The sequence below is a fragment of the Eptesicus fuscus genome, chromosome 13 (genome assembly GCF_027574615.1).
Source record: "Eptesicus fuscus isolate TK198812 chromosome 13, DD_ASM_mEF_20220401, whole genome shotgun sequence".
NCBI classification, from domain to species: domain Eukaryota; kingdom Metazoa; phylum Chordata; class Mammalia; order Chiroptera; family Vespertilionidae; genus Eptesicus; species Eptesicus fuscus.
Window position 1 is genome coordinate 7,511,478 of NC_072485.1, and position 20,303 is coordinate 7,531,780.

The following is a 20,303-nucleotide window of genomic DNA, read 5'->3' on the forward strand; positions in this document are numbered from 1 at the left end:
AAATAGCTCAAGGCATGGGCATTGCTGCTCACAGGAAATCAGCAGCTTGAAGGAAGGGAGTACAAACACAGGGGCTGATGGGCTGGGGCAGGAACCTACTGGAGAACATTCAGCATCATCCTGAATTAGACCATGAAAGAGCACGTGCTTTCTTACAGCAGTTGTGCTCAATGGGATGTGCTATTACATTGCAGGGTGATTAGAGGCTCTGTTCCTCACAGCCCTGCTTGGAGGTGAGGAGGGGACTGCTGCAGGGAACCATGGCTCAGGCTCTATGCTGTTTGTTGGAGGATGCATTGACCCAGCAGCTTAATGTTGTGTGCTTCTATGCAAGTTAGGTATCACTCTGGGCTCCAGTCTCCTGAGCTGTAAAGCAGCAGTAATGATAACTCAGGGTGGTTTGACCATCTGTAAGTTAATATAAAACTCTTGTTTAGAACATGCCTGATACCTAGCAAGCTCTCATAATGATAGTGTTCTTATCCTCAGCCCAGGAAGAAGCCAGAAGCAGAGCTGCTGCTCTTGATGGGTACTTGCTATACTAATAGAGACTAAAGACAGTACTTACCCTATGCCCATAACCCTTTTGGACCACATTCAAGTATTTGGGATCCCAGACCACACAGAATTGAACTACCTTTCAAGGCTTATAATGGCCTCTTCCACGGGTCTACCCTTCCATGAGTGGACTTCACCATAAGTATGCACATGCCTAGGCTGGAGGGATGGCCAAAGGGTGGCTGTTGAGGGAGTGGAGATGAGCATAGATGGAGCTTGGAAGAGAATCTGAGGACCAATGGCCTTTCCCAGAGCTCATTGGCTTGATTCCCTGTTCTTCTCTCTCCTCCACAGTCCCCTGGTCTATCGTGCAGGCTCTGAATCAGCTATAGGGAAGCAGGAGTATCCATAGAAGATCCCTGAGGTGCCCTGGTGATTCACATCTGCTCTGAATCCTGGCCTTCCCCTCTCCTCCTGGCCTTTCCATTCTCCTCTGAATATAAGCCACCAAGTTTACTTGACTTCTTTTTTAAATAACAAAATCAACAATACTTCAGGAAGTATTTAATGAGTAGCTTTTCTAATAAACCCTATTTACTCAGCACTGAAATTTCATTAGAAGTCAGTAGAGAATCAAAGCATGTGACAATTTATCACAATTATGTTTTACTCTTTACTTTCATACACATTGCTGTAATTAATCTTATTAACACCATAGTAGAGTTAGTAGAGAAGATATTATCATCACACTCATGTTGTAAATGAAGAAACTGAAGTTCAGAGAGGACCAGTGATCTGCCCAAAGCTCCAAGGGGAGCAATAGTACTCAATACTAGCACTCAGTCCTAGAGCTTGGGTTGTAGTGCCTCCTCTTTCATGGAGCCCTGTAGCATCCCTTGTCCTATGGGATAAAAGTCACTTTATGGCTTGGGCCTTTTCCTGTGTTTCTTGTATCATTGCACACATGGTTTTCACCAATAATTTCTATTTTTGGGCCAAAACTAAAAGGAATATTCTCTTCTTGGATGGATATGAGGCCTGAGGCATCTTCTCTTATGCTGATTTCCCAAGTGGGGCCATAGCTTCTTCCCAGTGCCCTCGGATGCCCTTTTCTGTCCCTGTGCTCCTCAGGCCAGCCCTTCCCTGTCCATGGTCCTGGAGTAGGCCCTACCACATTGGGTCCCTGGGAGTTCCTGCCCACCATTCTTCTGCTCATAAATATTCCTCACTCTCAGGCCCCTGCTTGCCAGGAGCCCTATTCCTAACCTCCAAAGTTACTGAGCTGGCCTAGCCTTACACATTCAAGCAGCAGGCAGAGCAGGAACCTGTCTGAGATTTACACTAGGGATTGAGGTTGGAGCCCCTGGTCCACAGGTGACTGTTGCATTATGGGATCCCCTCACCTACTGAAACTTGCAGATCAAGAACCAGACAGAATATCAGCCAGGTTCTAGAAGAGAATACAGAAAAGGCAGTCTACACAAAATGTGTCTTTAATTGCTTTATGGGATCAGGAGGGGAATATAAAGAAGGAAGCTGAAGCCCAGCCTGCCGTGGAGTGGAAGAAAGTGGGTGGAGAAGTTCCCCATTAGTCAGAGTCTGGTGGGATGCCAAGAAAGCTGGGGTTGTAGCTTATTGCCTCCCTAATGGTGAATGGGATAGAGCCATGAAGCAAAAGTGTGAGAGCTGTGTGTGCGTGCGTGTGCGTGCGTGCATGTGTGTGTGTGTGTGTATGCGTGTGTGTGTGTGTGTGTGTGTGTGTGCTCTCACTCTCACTGGCATGCATATGTGTGTGTTTTCAAGCAAATGATTGCTGCTGCCTTTGCATTTCTTGTGCAATGGCTGACATCCCAGGCATCCAAATGCTCCTTTTAACTCAAGTGTCTCCTCCATGGCATTTGTGAGAGTAATAAGATGTCTCAAGGTGAATCTTCCCAGTTGGCAGGAGATTCCAGTTACCCAGGGATCCAGGTTCTTTCCATTTTGTTTGTCCAGCATCTTTTAAAGCAGTGGTTCCTAAACTTGGCTATACATTACATCCAATATCATTCAACTTTGATAACCACTTTTGTGGGGCATTGTCCTATCTCCACAGTTAAAGTCAGATCACAAACAGGTACACACAGGCTGGGAAATTGCACAGGTAGCTTCCACTGACATTCTATTGGTGAGAATTCGGTCATAAAAGATAAACCCTTAATTATCATGCTGTGTGAAAAGTGCTCTGATCCCACTAGAACCCAAAGGAAGGGTGTCTAAGTCAGCTGTGGGAAATCAGAGAAGCCTTCTTACAGGCCTATGCATGACTTTGGATTGGCTTGGTTTGTTTTCCGGTGTAATATCTAGCCTTGATCTCTTCATCCAATAGTTGGAATTAGTAACTAAAATTACCACAGAGAGTTGTTGTGGGGATTATGAAAGAAAAATCTTGCAAAGTACTTAGCACAATGCCTACCCAGATTGGACTGAATGACTCTCAGCTGCTCTGTCACTGTGATTTTCCAAGGTAAGCAAGGCCTGTGGTGATTGGGAGCCTTTGTGGAGCTGAGACACAACCAGCCCTGGGGCTGAATTTTAGCTTCTTCCCTTTGGTTAGCTAGTGAATTTGATGTAGGCTACCTGATACAGCTGCCTGGCAAAAGCTGCTAGTGTGTGTGTGTGTGTGTGTGTGTGTGTGTGTTGGGGTACAAGAAGTTGTGGGGGGAGCAGAACCCAACCTTTTAGGAAATGAAGGAACACAGTGTTGCCTGCCTTTGCCCAGAAACTAACAGCAGAGCTTATCTGGCTGGTTTGGGGCCTATCTGCTTGCCTAGCTCTGAGGAAAGCATGAACCCTCTCAAAGTGGGATGGGATGGATGAGGGGTTGAGCTGCCCTCAGCTCTGCAGCAGACACAGCTGAAGTCAGATGACATTTTCCAGCTCTGGCTTCATTTTCAATAAGACTCAGTACTGAATGTTTACTAAATCCTCTCTCTCTCTCTCTCTCTCTCTCTCTCTCTCTCTCTCTCTTTCTCTCTCTCTCTCTCTCTCTCTCTCTCTCTCTCTCTCTCTCTCTCTCTCTTTCACACACACACACACACACACACACACACACACACACACACACACACACACTCAATTGTGCCTCTGTGTTTCCTAAGATATGCCTGTGTGGCTGTTCTCTCCCTACTTTTCAGTTCTAGGATCTATCTAGGATCTTTCTCCACTAAAATGAAAATTTTAAATATCAAGATCACACATGACCTGAAGAGGCAGAAGGCTCAGATAAATAGGGGCAGAGTTCAGGGATCACTGAACTTTAAGGGTGGAAACAGAAACCCTGGAAACTTCTCAGAACCTGGACAGAATCACAGAACAGATCCACCCTTCGGAGTAGATAGAAATTTCTATGGAAGCGTCTACAGGTGTCAATTCCCAGAGAAGCAACCGAAAGAATATGGTGCACCCCAGGTCATACTGCCAGGCCAGGGTGCTGCTCCCCAGGTCCAGACAGACCTAGTTAGTGTGTTCTTTTTCTTGATCTTGAAATACTTTCAGAGGCAGTGAGAGGCCCCAGCTCCTCAGACCCTGCTATCACCTCTGACAGATAAGATGCTTTCTCTTCTCTCTTCTTCCTTCCCAACAGAAGTGCCTGCATAACTCTAATTGTCATTGTGCCAGTAATAGCCACAGATGCATTAGCAGCTCCCTCTCCTAGGCTCTCTCCCTCTCTCCAGCACCTGCCTGTCATCCCCTTTCAGAGACTTGTCTTCAAAGATTCACAAACCAAAGGAGAAGAGATTTGGGGGTGGGGTGAGGAGAGAGACAGTTCATCTCCTTCTGTCACAACACTCTCAAACTAAATGAAGCAATATCAATTGTGTTTCCTCTCACCATCTGTGGTCACAGCAGCCAGCTCTGCAAGGAGGGAAAGCAAAGGAGAAAGGCAGAAGGAATGAGGCTTGGCAAGAGCAAGGCTGAGCTGGGCAAGGGCCACCTGTGTGCCTGCTGTGAGCTTCTCATTTATGCACAATCAGGACAATCTTCCCAGATTTTCCAGCCGAGGGATCACATCTTCCTTGTGAAACGACCTTTGTGAGAAATTTCTGTTTGGTGGGGAGGAAGTTGTGTATAAAGACATGAGGCCTCGTGGAGCTTAGTCTGATGAGGAAGGCAAGGTTTGACCATGGACATGAAAGACAAGTGCCCAGTTTTATGGCATCATGGGGTGGAGGGGCTACAGCAGGCAAAGGGTCAGAGGATTGTCTTCAAAGGAAGTGACAACCAAGCTAAGGCTTGAGGATGAGGCCAAAGGAAGCCCAATAGGCAGAAGTACTGTTTGAAAAGCCACCTGAATGCTTTGGGATGGACTTGGTTGGCAGACTGGAGGTGAGAGAACAGGTAGAGGTTATCACAGCAATCTAGGCAAGAGATGTTCATGACCTAGTGCAGAGGGTTGGCCGTGATCTAGAGAGAAGACAGAAAGGTAAGAGGCTGTTGCAAAGTTGAACTATTAGGACTTGGTGAGTGTGGCTATTCAGGGTAAGAGAGGGATGCCTGAATTTATGGCTGTGTAGATAGAAGTGTCATTCTTTGAGTCAAACATTACACTGTAGGGAAGGGCATGAGGACAGTTGCAGGTCATAGACAAAGCTTTCAGTTTGGGACACACTAAGACTAAGGCCAACCTAGTGGAGTTAGTCAGTAGGCAGTTAGTTGAACACAAGCCAAGACCACTTGGCTGGTTCAGAAGGCAGATGCAGGGTCAGTTCATGTGTACTTGGGAATTTGTAATGCTGTTCTAGATTTCTCTTGCCTGTCCCTGACATCCCAAGTCAGATCAGGTGCCTCTCCTGGCATTCTCAAACCTCCCTCATTGCCCTGCCATAGGCCCACCTCATGTGCTGGAAGTTTGGGTTTGATGTCTGTTTCCCTTTCTAGATTGCTCCATGGAGGCAAGGACCATGTCTGTCTTGTTTACTGTATCCCCATCACCTGTCATATCAGGTTCTTACAAAATGAGTTTCTGCATGAACAAATGTGTGAATGAATGATCTTGTCAATGGGTGTACTACTCAGAGGGGCAGAAATTATGTCGAAGCTACCATTATCTTATCTCTACCTTGAAAATCTTAAAGAGTGTTCTAACTAGTTTCTGTCTCCATTCCTACCAGTCTTCAACCTGTTTTCTACTCAGCCGTCAGAGATATTTTTAAAATAAATGGGGTCATGTGACTCCCCTACTCAGAACTCTTCAAGGCTTTTCTCAGCCTTGAGAATCAAACCAAAACTCCTTCACAAAGCACACCAGGTTCTGCACACTCTGGCCCCTACCCACCTCTGCAATCTTGGGCCAGGCCACTTCCCCCTTGCTCACCTGTCTCCCACTGTTTGCACACACTCTTCTCTCTGCCTGTAAAACAACCTCCCTCTCTCTTTGCTAGGTTCATCTTTTAGGTCTTTGCTGGTCTCACATTCTAAATTAGACACTCTCCTCCTTTATTTTCTGTCCTGGTCCTCTGTTCTTTTCCTTCACAGGCCATCAGAAAGGTGAATATAGCCTTTGTCTGTTTACTTGTTTCAAGTCAGTTCCTCTCCTGCACTGCTAGCTCCCTGCCAACCTGACATTCATGACAGTGTCTGGCTCATACCCACTAAGTGTTCAAAGGATGAATGGATGGATGAATGAATGAACATGTCAGTTTGAGTGTAGAGAGGGAAAGTGCCCAGGTTAGTTGTGTTGTACTAGGGCAGTGGTCGGCAAACTCATTAGTCAACAGAGCGGCAAACTGCGGCTCGACCACTGTGGGAGACAGAGGCCTTACCAGTTCAGGTACATTAAGGAGTCAGAGACCTTTCCATCACCCATTCAGTCCTGCAGTCAACCTCAATGCACTTGAACATTCATGAAGTGCCCACCAGGTGCTTGGGGCTGTGCTAGACAGTGGTAACCCAACAGGGAAAAAGCACAGGAGGTCCATGACCCTGAAGTTTACATTCTAATGTCTAGAAGAGGGAGACAGATATTAAACAAGCAAGCAAAATTGTTGAAGGTTTGGGTTAACATACAGAAGAAAATAAATGGGATGAGGGGCTGAAGAAGTTGGCTCAGGATTGTTGGGGTTGAAGCCTTGCGAGCTGAGGTGTTGGGGGCCTGTGCTGAATGAGCTTGGGAAGCTGCTCTCTCTTCTGCTCTTGGCCCCTCCCCTCAGCCTGGATTTGACAGGCTCCCATGGAGCAGCATGTGGACAGAAGGTGGAGCACTGCTGACTCTGGAATAGGGGCCTCCAACAGTTTTATTTATGGACACCCTAAAAAAATGAGAAGAACACTGTACTGCTCCCTTGCATATTTTTAAGTTGACATCTAAACCTTTTTTGTACATTTAAATAATTTTATAAGGTGTATTTTTAGGTTATTATAAATATTATTGTTTTATAATAAAACTAGGGGCCCATGAACGAATTCGTGCACCTTGAAAGGAACTGTGGGCCACAAGGCTACGGTGGCACAGGGGCAGGTCTCAGCCCATCCTCTGTGGCCCCACCTGGCCCCTCCCATCGTAGCCCCTGTCCCCTGTCTGCCAGCAGCTCTGCTACCACCACCGATTCCACTCACTGACAGCACTGGCCCCACACTTGCACCTACTGATGGTGTGGAGCCATTGGGGCCAGCACCAGCAGCAGATGTGAGCGGGCTGGTGCCGTCAGTGGGTGTGAGCAGTGGCTGCTGGCCCGATTACCCCTCAGGAGCAGGGGAAGGTGGAGAAACCCTCAGGGGCAATTGGGGCTGGCAGCTGCCACTCACACCTGCTGACGGTGCTGAGTGATTGGGGTCAGCGCTGGGCGCTGGCAGCAGGTGCAAGCTCCAGGAAGGACCATGGCACATGTGAGCAAAGAATTTTCAGTAACCACCAGAAGCTCGCCCCAATGACAGCAATGGGCACCTCCTCTCACCTGCTCCACCATCCCACCACAACTGATGCCCGACATGTTCTACGCAAGCCCCCTGGTGGTCAGCACACGTCATAGCGACCAGTTGTTCAGTTGTTCAGTTGTTCTGTTGTTTGGTCTATTTGCATATTAGCCTTTTATTATATAGGATGGCTACAACACTTTCAAAGGTGTCAGAAGGAAACTAGGTCCCATAGCATTTGATACTCACCATTATCTACTGGAAACAGCAATGCCAGAAAGTCAAGCCTCCTTAACAGGCAGGGATTTCCCCTGATTTCCTTTTCTCCCCAAGCTCCAGGTCACTTCCTCACAGAATTTTTCTATAACATTAAATATTCTTATGCTTTAAAGACTTTCACTGATTATCTTACCATATATATACAGGGTATCCCCCCAAAATATATACACACTTTCAATGATTATAAAGACGGTTTTATTAACATACAGTTCATTTCAAAATTTAAAAGAATCTAAAGAAATTAGTAATTTTTGTTGTCAGTGCTAGTTTTCAAACCGGTGACCATTCTGGCCCAGGCCTGCTGATAACTCGAAGTAATGGAACCACAAACATCAAGAATCACTTTGTTTGGTATTTGTGCACCTTCAAGTTGTTGACTGTTGCAGTTTTGTGCTGTAAACTTTATCTTTAATGTATAAAAAGTCTAGTGGCACTTTAGGATAAATTTTCTTTGTTCAAAACTTAGTCTGGCTTCAACCATTATTACAAATCAGTTAAACCTGAAAAGGAGTGAAAATGGAGTTATCAGCTGTTAAAGTCTATATACATTATTTTAGGACATATGTGTGTGTGTGTGTATTATATACACATACTAATTTTTAAAAACTTCTGTAACCATAAGGCAGTAAATGGTATTTTCTTCTTAAATAGTAGTATAATAATTAGTATTATATAATTGATCAAAACAATATACATACATAAAAACTTTAGTGAAAATATTAAATATGCAAAGCAAAATATTTTGGAAAAATTATCTCTTAATGAGACATATGGGGCTCCTTTTGACAATTAATTTACATGTGCATGGATGAATATTAATTATTGCCACAACATTAATAACAGAGAGACAGTGTTAAGTGACTAGCAAATAGAAAGCTTACTTAGCATATTTATTCATGATTGTTATTATGAGTTATGAGCAGTATTTACAGTAGGACCCACAATATACTTTCATTAATCTGAATCTCATTAACTTATGGTAGAAATGAATAAATAAGCAGAGAAGTGGCTGACAAGAAGGAGACTGTGCCCAAGTGAAAATGAATATGGATACGTCTGTAGTATGTGTTCCTAGGACTTGAAGGTATAATAATGAACATCTGGGCATAACTGTGGAAGTTTGCACCTTCTCCTCCTTGCAACCATGCAAAGTATGCAACTGAGTCCTGAATGAGCCATGGGCCACTCACCAACTTCTCCCTTGTTATTCAGAATGGTGAGAATGAAGACTGTGTGCTTCACAGGAGACTGGTATTTCCAAGCTAGCTTTTTATAAACCTTGAACATTCTAATTCTAAGCCATATAATTTGTGACCTGGCTGATATAAATCAAGCTGCCTTGAAATTTCTCATGGATGCTCTCACTGCTCATAGCTCCTGGGCTCATCCCAAGATGGAAAATTTTTACATTAAAATTCATCATCCCTATCAGCCCATGGGTTCAGAACAACTCAACATGTTCTACCTTATCTCTATATATAAAAGCCTAAGCGACCGTTCAGCCGTTCGACCATTCAACTGGTCACTTTGATGCGCACTGACCACCAGGGGGTAAACACTTAGCTCAGGAGCTGCCCCCTGGTGGTCAGTGTTCTCCCACAGCGGGAGTGCTGCTCCACCGACTGATGGTCGCCAGACACCGGGCTCATGGCTGTTGTGTGCAACTGCGACAGCGACAGCCTCTCCCATGGACACTCTCCCTGTGCACCCCTTCCCCATCTGGACCAGGACAGGCATCAGGACTGACTGGGCATGAGCCTGTGGCCGCCTCTCAGTCATGGGTGCACCGGTATTGCCCTAGGACGGGCGTGGAGACCACAGTGGAGTGGCAGCGAACTTACTGGGCGGCAGGTGGAGGCAGCAGGTGCAGCGAGGCCGGGGTGAGCGGGAGCGGCACTCCTACCAGGTTGCCTGCCACTTCACACACTACTACATTGACTGTCAGTTTCGGCCCGATCCCCACAGGCCATGCAGAGGGACCCCACTGGTACACGAATCCGTGCACTGGGCCTCTTGTCTTTAATAAAAGCATGTGAAAGGCAAGGGAAGGCGAGAACACTCCAAAAGTTTATGGCACCTGGATTAAAGAGGTTCATGGACACCAACTGGGCAGGTATTGCTGTTGCTCACACCTACGCTTCCCTGGCCTATCTGGAGAGGTTGAAAATCTAACAACACATTTTTGGTGCTCCCTGAAATGCAGGATTGGGGGCATAGTTCATTTCTGCTGTTGGTTGCCTTCATGTGAAATTTTAAAGGAGGAAGTGAGACAGAAATGTCCTTGCCGAGGCCTCAGATGCTGCCCCAGGTCGGGAAAGGCAGGACTCCCTGTAGCAGGTGCCAGGGTTTGTCCTCCAGCTTTCTGTGCGTCAGGAGATGCTCGTGGCACTAGCAAATTCTTGGCTTCACTCTGCAATCCTTGGATCACAGCTCTGGGTCCCATGTCCAGTTCCCTAGAATGCGGGGGCTGCTGTGGCAGTGACAGCGGCTCCATCCCGGCAGGCCAAGCACTGCTCTGGGGGCAGCTCAGATGAGCTCCCTACGGATGAGTTCTCTCTGCTCTGAAAACCAGCCCACGGGACCCAGCCTAGACGCTGCACCTGCACACTCCTTGAAAGTCCCTTTGTGCTTTAAGTTTCTAAGGAGCTTTCTGGTTTTTGCACTAAACCCTGACTGACATATTGATATTTTGAATTGTCTCTTTTCTTGATGGTATGGAGGTTTTTTTTTTTTTTAACTTTTGCACAAATCGTGCATTATAATAAGATTCAGAACAAGCGAAAGGAATGCTTTTCTTTTGTAAAAGGAGAGAAAGATGATTGTCAAAGGGGTGAAGAAACGTGGAAGCAGCGTGACATGTCAACAGGAGCACGTTCCAGGCAACCAGTTTTGGAGGGTGTGTTGGATGTGGCCCCGGTAGATACTGATTCCCTTCAGGGGAGCATGCTCACTACCCCTTTGGAAAATCTTCGTGCACTTCTAGATGCACCCTAGGTTGGAGACTTGATGCTCCTTAAAAAACTGTCTAGAAGTTCTTAAGGATAAACAAAGACTCGGCTGTCAGTCATGAACCCTCCAGTGTGCATTGATGGGTTAATGCAATTTCTGAGAACAAATGACTATGATTGATTTGAGGAGGTTGGAGGAAGGCAGGAGTGAGCATAGAGTTTGGCTATGCAGATAGAACATAGAGAAATCAGAGGGTGACAGGTTCTAATGCAGTTTTCATCAGAATTGGGTTTAATTACTTAATTAGTTAACTGCAATGTTTAAGGTCCACCCAGTGCCCAGCACGCAGCAGCGCTCCATGAATATTTGTTCAACAAATGGATGAACAGTTCCAAAGGTGGGGGAGGCACTGAATGGTGTGAGGCCAGTTCCACCCATTTCAAAAAACAACCTTTAGAAGACATTGAGGAGAGACAGGCTAGTCTCCTGGGAATGCTGGCGGTAGAGCCAGGAGGTCAGTCCCAGGCTGGCTTATGGCTGTGCAGCTCTGCAGAGTTGCTTCACTTCACAGACCTTCTTTCCTTTCAACTGAGAAAAAGGAGATGGCAAAGGTAGGGGATTGACGGCCCTGTTGTGAAGAGGAAATGAAACCACGTAGGTGGAAGAAACACTTAGTACACTGGAAGGCACAATATATATAATACCTTGTTCAAACTATGTACCTTATTGTGTAGGCTTTTAAATATATATATGCTATTCAAAGTTAGAAGATATTGATATATAACTGTTTGAACAGAGTTTTATTTTTATAAGAGAGAGCAAAATTGAGCATAAAAGCAATTCTTTGTCTCCACTGAAACAAACACAAGCACAAGATAGCTGAAATGAGAGCAAGGAGGAAGGAGGTAGAGTAGTTCCCCTTGTCCACAGGGGACAGGTCCCAAGGCCCTGTGGATGCCTGAAACCAGGGAAAGTATTGAACCCTATGTATACTATGCTTCTCACTCACAGGAAGCACTTTACAGCCTCTGGCACATCCGAATTGCAAGGGTCACTACTCTTGCATTTTAAAATAAGGATTACTTGAGCACAAGTAATTAATACTGTGACAGTGGATCTGATCACCGAAATGGTCACGAAGTGACTGAAGGGCGGGAACCTATGCAGTGTGGACAGAGGGATCAGTTACTCCCAGGAGGAATGGAGCAGCACGCTACTCAGAAAGGCACTCGATTTAATACTCAGGAGTTGTTTATTTCTGAAATTCTCCATTTAATATTTTCAGACCACGGTGGCTGTGGGTAACTAAAACCATGGCAAGTGAACCCATGGGTAGGGGACTACTGTACAGCAAAAAAAAATTCTTAACATGGATGCTAAAACACCTGGGGCAGGTGCCACAGACTGCTGGACCTCTCCCCCAAAGGCCAGACTTCCGCCAGGTGCAGGAGAATGAACTGGAGGGTCCCTCAGTGGTTATTTTATTCTCAGGTGTTTTTTTTTTTTGGCACTTCCCTGTTGGAGCCAGGGAGAGGCCTATGATCTGTCTGAGAAGCTTTCGCAGAGCAGGGGCGGAGTGGCAGCCCCCAGTGTGTGCACATCATCTGGCCCACCAGTGAAAGACGGACAGACAGACGGAGAGACAGACAGGCTGCAGGCACCTGTCATTTCAGCTTGTTTGCATCTTCAAAACCCAACTGAGAGTCAGGTTGAAATTAGACGGTACTAAAGGCAGTTGGAGTTGAGGAAATTAGTTGAATGCTTCCTGGGTAATTGTTAGTGAGGATGTGAAGGGCGTGCTATAATGTGAGAGAAGCTGATAATAAACAACGCGGGGAGCCAGAAATAAATACCCAGCTCCTCTCAGAGGCTCCTTCACATGGCTGTGTCTGCCTTTCACCCTCTCCCTTCCATTTTCTTCTGAGGACAGAAGCAAAGGTGACCACTGGTGTCCACTCGCTTATGACATGAAGGAGTCCTCGCCCAGGACAGATCCTCAGGATTCACTGCTGGTCTGAGCTCTGCGAGGCTCTGACCTGGGCCAGGGGACCCAGAGTGGCACTGACCCGTGGGGTGTGGAATAGGGGTGGTAATGTGCACACACGTAACTGTAAGTCTGAACGGAGAGTGGTCAAAGGGACAAAAACAAAATGTCATGGAAGCCAGAGGGGAAAGTATTCGGAGAAACTGCCAACCGGAGATGTCCTCTGACCTGGGCCTGGGAAGGTGGGGTGGTTTAGATATCACAGTTTTAAACGTAACACAGGATGGAGGCTCAGTTGCATAAAGTGGAAACAAGCCTAGAACTTAAGAGGAAAGCTAAGCCACCGGGGCCTTGAGTGCCCAGCTAAGACGAGATAAGGCTTCGGGAAGGGTCTCTGGCAGTGGGGTCTGGGCTGGCTTGGAGGAGAAGACAGGTGTGGAGGAGAGAGGTGATGCGGCCTGGAGTGGGGCAGAGGGGCTGGAGACGGGATGTCCTGTCCAAGGACGCGGCAGACAGTCTTGGCTACCAGAACATTCTGCCACCTTCAGCAACCACAGGAGCCCGACTGGCCGCCGCATCGAGTGTCTACCTCTTGGCCAGCCTCCCAGCCTCCCATGTTCACCTCCAACCTCCCTGCACTTCAGGCTCTGTGTTTACGCTTCCGAACACAGTTCCCTGGGTCCAGCGCGCCTGGTCTCACCTGCATGCGCTGGAGGTGACTGCTCCTCCACCTCCGGTCCTGCCGGGTCTCTACCACCAGTTTCACGTCCTCCACGATTCTCCGGAGAAAGGAATAGAGAATATGCACATGTGGGAGGCGGGGGAAGGGCAGATTAGAAAGCTAAGCTCCCGCCAGTGGGACAGGACCTGAAGGGCAAGGCGGGTGTTTGCTCGCCCTTCTCCCTGCCCCCCGCCTCGGCCCACCCCAATTAGGTTGTTCTTAATGTGCTCATCGCCGTTGGGTTTCAGCACATGATAAAGTGACAGGAAGACGTACCACATTCTCCTGGCCCCCTGAGAAGGCTGCTGAGGGAGGGTGATGGATGTGCTTAGGTAGTGATGTGTTTTTAGGGAGAAGACAGAGGAGCCAGGAGAAAGGAGGGAAAGAGAAAGCGAAGGGAGAAAAGGTAGCAGAGAGAGACGGAGCACCCTCCCCTGTGGATGTGGGCTCCGGTACTCTAGACAGGGGTCCACTCGCCCTGAATGAACAGAGGGCAGGCACCGGGCCAGCAGCAGCTCCCAAGAGGCCTTGGGAAGCAAGGACGTGGCTTGCTTTCATGAGTGACAGGCATTGCTCTGGGAGGGTTCCAGTGGAGGGAACGCTCTGTGGAACCTGCTTCCCTGAAAGGTCAATGCGTTCAATGGGGGGGGGGGGGGGGTAGAGTAGGGGGAGCGGGTCAGGGGAGCCCCAGCTTCAAATAAGGAGAAATCAGCTGCACTGGAGGAGGCTGGCCTGGAGAGGCAAAAGTCTGGGAGACACCTCCTCTCCACCGGCCCGGAGAGCAGGCGCCTGGCACCGGCAGCATCTGCAGAGCAGAAAGGCGTCGGGGGTGGGGTGGGGGGGAGAGTAGCCATCAAGCCCTCTCGGCAGCACTGCTAATGACTAGGTGTCTGGTAAGGGTCTTCTCTCCCCTTCCAGCCACACTGGGAACTATGCAGGGAGCAGATGGCTGGTTAGAAGCCTGTTCAGAGGAGCAGGGAGGGGAGGGCAGCCACGCCCCTTTCCCACTGTGGGGCTGAACCAGAGGCTAAGGCTTATGTTGCCAAGGAAGAGACTTAGGTTCGTCAGAAATACCAGGACACCACTGCACAGAGATTAGGGAGGTTCCGGGGGGACGGGAGAGCAGCGCTGGGAATGCTTCCACGGAGCCGCTTCAGAACCGCCAGGCTTCTCGGCTGTAAGGCCTGGGGTGGAGCACGGCAGAGAGCGGGCGCCAGTGGTCTGCTGCAGGAGTGGGGCTCTTCTTGGGTCCTCTCTAGATTCCTAAATCTTCTTTTTTTAAAAAAAGTATTTTTATTGATTTCATAAAGGAAGGAAGAAGGAGAGAGAGATAGAAACATCAATGATGAGAGAGAATCATGGAATGGCTGCCTCCTGCACACCCCCCACTAGGGATTGAGCCCGCAACCCTGGGCATGTGCCCTTGACTGGAATTGAACCCGGGACCCCTCAGTCCACAGGCCGACGCTCTATCCACCAAGCCAAACCGGCCAGGGCTCCTAAATCTTCTTGACAACATCAGCCCCAAGGCTCTCTCTGGTTGGAGAGAGAGAACAATGGCCTTCTGGAAGGGGGAGTGTTCCACAGGCCTGCTCCTTGGTCATGCTGACAGCGCAGGACAGTCCAGACCAGGATGGGCTGAGGTTAACTCATGACCCAGGGAGGGCGTGGGCCGCACTCTGAAGAAAAGGTCTGGGCTTGGGGCTGAGAGGGTGCCCTGAGCTGGAGAAACAGGAAGCAAGGCAGGAGTGTCCCGTAGGCAGGAGATTAGGAAAAGAGTTGGAAAACAGGGATACAGGAAAATGGAGAAAGCCATCCTTTCCTTCAAGACACTTTAGTACCATCTGCCAGAAAAATGCTATAATAAAGATATATATCTGTTATTGCTGCGCATGTGGACGGTGCCCCTGGAGCTGTGCAGGCATGGCTGTAGGTGCAGCGCTGCCGAATGCTGCCGGCCCTGTGGAGACAGGTCAGCAAACAGAAAGTTCAGAGTGCTTGTCTCCGTGTGAGGTGGTACACGTTCCCCTTGGCCGTCTCTTCAAGAATCTTCAGGGGGGAAATTACACTACTTTGCACAGCTTCTGGAGTTAGATTTCTTTTCTTTTTAACTGGACCCTGCAGGAAACCGAGCCTGCGGGCTGCATCGGTAGGTGCGGATATGTGTGGGTGTGCTCACCTGCTCACAAAATAGAAGGATGTCCCCCAGCTCGATGACCACTTGGCTTCTGTGTCACGGTGACCAGTCTCTCACGTCCAAGATCCCGCTTCTCTCAGGGAGGCCACAGGGCGATGGGTGCTTCTGGGTTGGTCCTACAGGAGCTCTTGTCCACGATTTCAAGGTCGGAAGCTAAATCATAGGGAACAGAAGTCACGATGAACTGAAGTTCTCATGCCAACTGGAAACGCTGGTTTGGACCCAGCCTGCCAATACAGGGGTAGAGAATCTGAATTTGAGAACCAAAACAAGTATGGGAGGGTCTCACAACCAGAAAAGCTGCAAACCAGGTGTGTGGGGGGGCGGGAGGGGGGTACAGGGAGGTGCCTGGAGGATCCTGGGGCTGCCTGCCGGTCCTGCAGCCATCTCTGACTAACCCAGCCTGGCACGTGTGGCCTGGGCTCATTGAAAGAGGCTGTGCAAGGACAAACACGGGAAGAGAGCAGCAGGGCTGTGCGTGGCCCCTCTCCCCGCGAGGCCTACTTGCGGCCACAGGACTGCTGGGAGGATCGCTCGGGCAGGCTGCTCTGGGAGGGATGTGCTGGGGAAAGGCAGCAGTGCTCAAAGTCACCGGGAGCGTCAGTCTGCTGGAGGCTGGCTTAACTCATTGTCCCTGAGGCTCTGCGACCTTTCACCCTTGGCCCCTGCATAAGGCCAGGAGAGGAGGCTGCTGGGGACTCTGCATCTCACCTGCTGGCTAAGCAGGATTATCATCGCATAATAAATCCAGGGCCAGGAATGTTTATGAGGCTCTCGGAAGCTGCTGGAACAATATCACTTAGAAAACGTTTATGCTCACCAGGCGAAGGCAACCCTTCCCCCCTTTATTTATGAGGCATGCTGGGTAATTAAGTGAGAGCTGGGGAGAGAGGAGGTTAGGAAAGGATCACCCCTAACTAATCCGGCCTGGTGCAGCCACCATCTGGGCTATTGCGCAGGACGGATGGTCCCCATATGGTCAGGTAGCTTATGGACAGCGCATGGGTCCAGAGGCCGAGGAAGAAATGCCCAGGAAATCTAAATGGACTCACACAGATGTGATCTGGACTCCTGGGGGCAGGAACCGTGTCTCATTCATCCGTGGGTCCCTGGCATCCAGCACAGTGCCTGACATAAAGAGAGCCACTGAATGCCTGTTGTTGAATAAACTCATCCATCCATTGTGTTTTGTGAGTGAAGCAGAGTCTATCTTTATGACTTAAAAAAAAACAAAAGACATTTACGGCCAATTTCTGCTTAGGGCTTCACTTGTGCTGTTAAGCTTCCATTTCATGCACAGAGGTTTAGGCGGAGAACACTGTAGCTTCCTTCCAGCCAGCAAACAGGGGCCGGACTCGGGCCTTCCTGGTGCTCTGGTCTCAGTGCCCAAAAGCACTGTGAGCACAGCTCTGGCCGATGGACCAGTTAGCTCTGCAGCGATCGCTGAGCTCCGCCACCCTGTCGGGGATTCTGAAACTGCGGGGCGGAGAGATGGCAGAGCGGGAGCTGGCCCTGTCTGAGCTGCTCATCTCTCAGGATCCTTGGTAAGTTCCCAGGGACTGGACGCTGTCAAAGTGCGTCTGAGGCCATTCTATGAGAGTCAGAGTCTCTCTCTCAGGCATCTCCCACCTAAGGAGCTTCAGTTGCATCGCACCTGGGTAGGAGCCCCTGGCCTCTGGGTAAGAAGGCAGGTCCCACCAGAGCCTCTGGTTTCGGAAGGGAGCCCAGGCAGTGCACCCCTTTCTGCTATTCAGAAGCCCCTGGAGCCGCAGACCGACTTTCTTCCCTCACGACTGATGGGCTTGCTGTCCTCTGCTTTCAGGTGTCGTCGCAGGATGAAAAAGTGTGAGACCTTTGGCCCATCTCATCCAACTTTTCTCCCGGAGCCAGTGTATCTTCATCACTCTGGCGTTAGAGACGGGTAGAGTCAGCAGGCGCTTTGCATCGGATTTTAGTGGCTCCAAGTATCCCGCCCTTTGGGCTCGCCACGCCATCTGAAACTCTGTCATGTGAGACTGAGTCCTCTGAGGTAACGTTTTGCATCCCCAGGAATCCTGCTGAATGTTTAATAACCCCACCACAGTACCATATAAACCCTTATTAGCCATTAATGCTCCAAGCCTTCTCAGCAGTTGGGCCTCCCACATGCCCGCAGCCCCATAACAACATGTCACTCACATATTTCCCTGGCTCACAGCACCCACGCTGCTCTCTACCACTTTGCTTTGCCCTTTGCTTCCCAAAGGATTCCGAGTATTTCCGGCTCCTGATCTCCTGTCGCCTTTCCCTGTGCCTCACGCCTGTGGTCCATGCTTCCGTGTTTTCTCAGCCACCGTTCAGAAGTTCTCAGACTTCCCCCAGGCGCTCTAGACCAGCCTGGTAACCAGCAGGCTGCTCACCTGGGATGGTGCACTCCCAGATGCTCCCACGTGTGCCAGGCCTTGGAAGGGGCAGGAGAGCCCAGAGCCGTTGCCCGGGATGGAGGAGCTGGGTTCTGCAGGAAGAGGGGAGAACCCTGGGAAAGACCCTGCTGAGCAAAAAGCCCTGTCAGACTGGCTTCAGGCTGTTCCTGGGTTTGAGCACTGAGCACTGGGTGGACCGGGCAGGGGAGGAAGTGAAAGTGGAGAACTTCAAGGGCAATCTCACTCTCCACAGCCTTGCTCACAAGCAGCCCATCTTATGGTACTGCTGGCTCACAGCGGGGATCCTGTTTACCAGTGAATCCCAGGACAGTCCTGAATCAACAGGGTTGCAGCTGGAAGAGCTCTTTCTCTTGCAAGGCAGAGAGGTAAAGGGCTTTGACCAAGGTCGCAAAGCCTTTGAGGGGCCAAGCTGGAGGCTGCCCTCAGTGCCCCTGCTGCCATTCTCTCTCTGCTTGTCCCCCTCACCAGCTTCATCGCCAGGATGTAATTCACGTGAACAGCAGCCCACAGTGGCTCTGAGATGCAGCAATGACTGTACTAAAGAGAGTAACCTTTAGTACAGTCATTGCTGGATGTGGTCTGCAGCCTACGCAGACCACACCCAGAAAATTTTTAATTTGCTGCTTGTAATTAGTCTTGTCCTGATGGTTAGCTTTATAAATAAGTGAGGTAGAGTCCCTCAGCATTTCATGTTAAGTTCCTTCACACAATTGAAATTAAGAAAAAACAAAGAGTAAAGTGTTGGTGAAGTAGAATTTGCTATAGGGGCAGATTTTTTTATTTGTTATTAAATTATAATTGATAAATATTATATTAGTTGCAGGTGTACAACATAGTGATTCGATATTTATATACCTAATGAAGCAATCAGCACATTAAGGCTAGTAACCATCTGTCACCATACAAAGTTATTACAATATTATCGACTCTATCACATCCCTGTAATGTATTTATTTTAAATACAGTTCTTTAAAACTGATTTTAGTGAGAGCGGAAGGGAGGGGGAGAGAGAGAAACATCGATGAGAGAGAAATAGCAATCTGCTGCCTCCTGCAGACCCCCTACTGGGACGAAGCTCACAACCCAGGCATGTGCCTTGATGGGAATCGCCAGCAACCTCTTGATGCATGGGACTACGCTCAACCAATTGAGCCACACAGGCCAGGGCAAGTGGTATTTGTTATAATTAGAAGTCTGCACCTCTCCAGGGGGAAGATGGGATGGGAGGGAGAGTGGACTGGGATGGTGGTATTTATTCAAAGGGAGACACAGAAAACAGCTGTAGGGGAAGGGACTGCTGAAGAAAATGGGAAGTCTTTCATCACGTCATTAAGCTCAGAAGCAACACCATGGGAGATCATAGAGGCCCTCGCACATTCTAAGCAAAAACAACTTCAGAGGCCTTTACATTTGGGTCCCTTCTGAGGAGCCTGTGGTGTGTGGGTCTGCATACTAGCAATTAGGAATGAAAATTGAAGGTGAAAGAGGAAAATAGTATGATTGATGAATTCTATTTGGCCAATCTACTTATCTTATATATATTCAATATTGAGCAGCTGCAGACAGACACTAAGAAATATCCACAATCTGGTATCATCCCTAATGCCCCAAAGAGACCTTTCTGGTGGATGCCAGACTGAGGTGCAGAGACAGTGGGAGAAGAGACTCAGAACCAGGCAGGAAGAGGCTCAAGGTCAAGTCAGGTCAGGGACAATCACAGCCTCCTTCTATCTTCCCGTTCCCACCAGCCCATCATTAGAAAGAGAGATTGGTGTTAACACCAGCCCTACAGGGCCATTATATCTGAATATTCTTTGTAATTGGCAGTATTGAAGCTTTGTATGTGTGTACAGTGTATTTTCTAATGTGAGAATTCAGTTCTTTTCAACTAATCCTTTTCAGTGTTCTAATAAAATACTATTTGAAAATTATAAATAAAAGGTATCCCCGTGAAATAAACCAGGTTTTTATTCTACTGGCAAGGCAGTGCCCAAACAGCAACTACTTCCGTGTACAGGAGCCACCCCTTGCAAACATGCTTCACACATTTATAGCAATTTACCTTTGGTTCTTTGTCAAAAGCTCTGATGCTTTTTAAATGACCAGCCTGAAGGAGGATTGAGACCAGGAACCACGGGCAGTGGCTTAACTCCAATGGGGGAGGGGTGGTCGTGAGCCTGAGCCCCGAGGCCCATGTCCCCAGCTGGCTTGGAGACTCAGCCAACATGTGCTCTGAACTCTGAGGTCAAATGGGGTGACTGTGGCCTGAATTATGAAGGATTGAAACAACTCAGACCATCATTTCTGGTTTATTACCCAGACTTGTGTTTTCTGTGGAAGGGTTGATGGCTTTGTTTT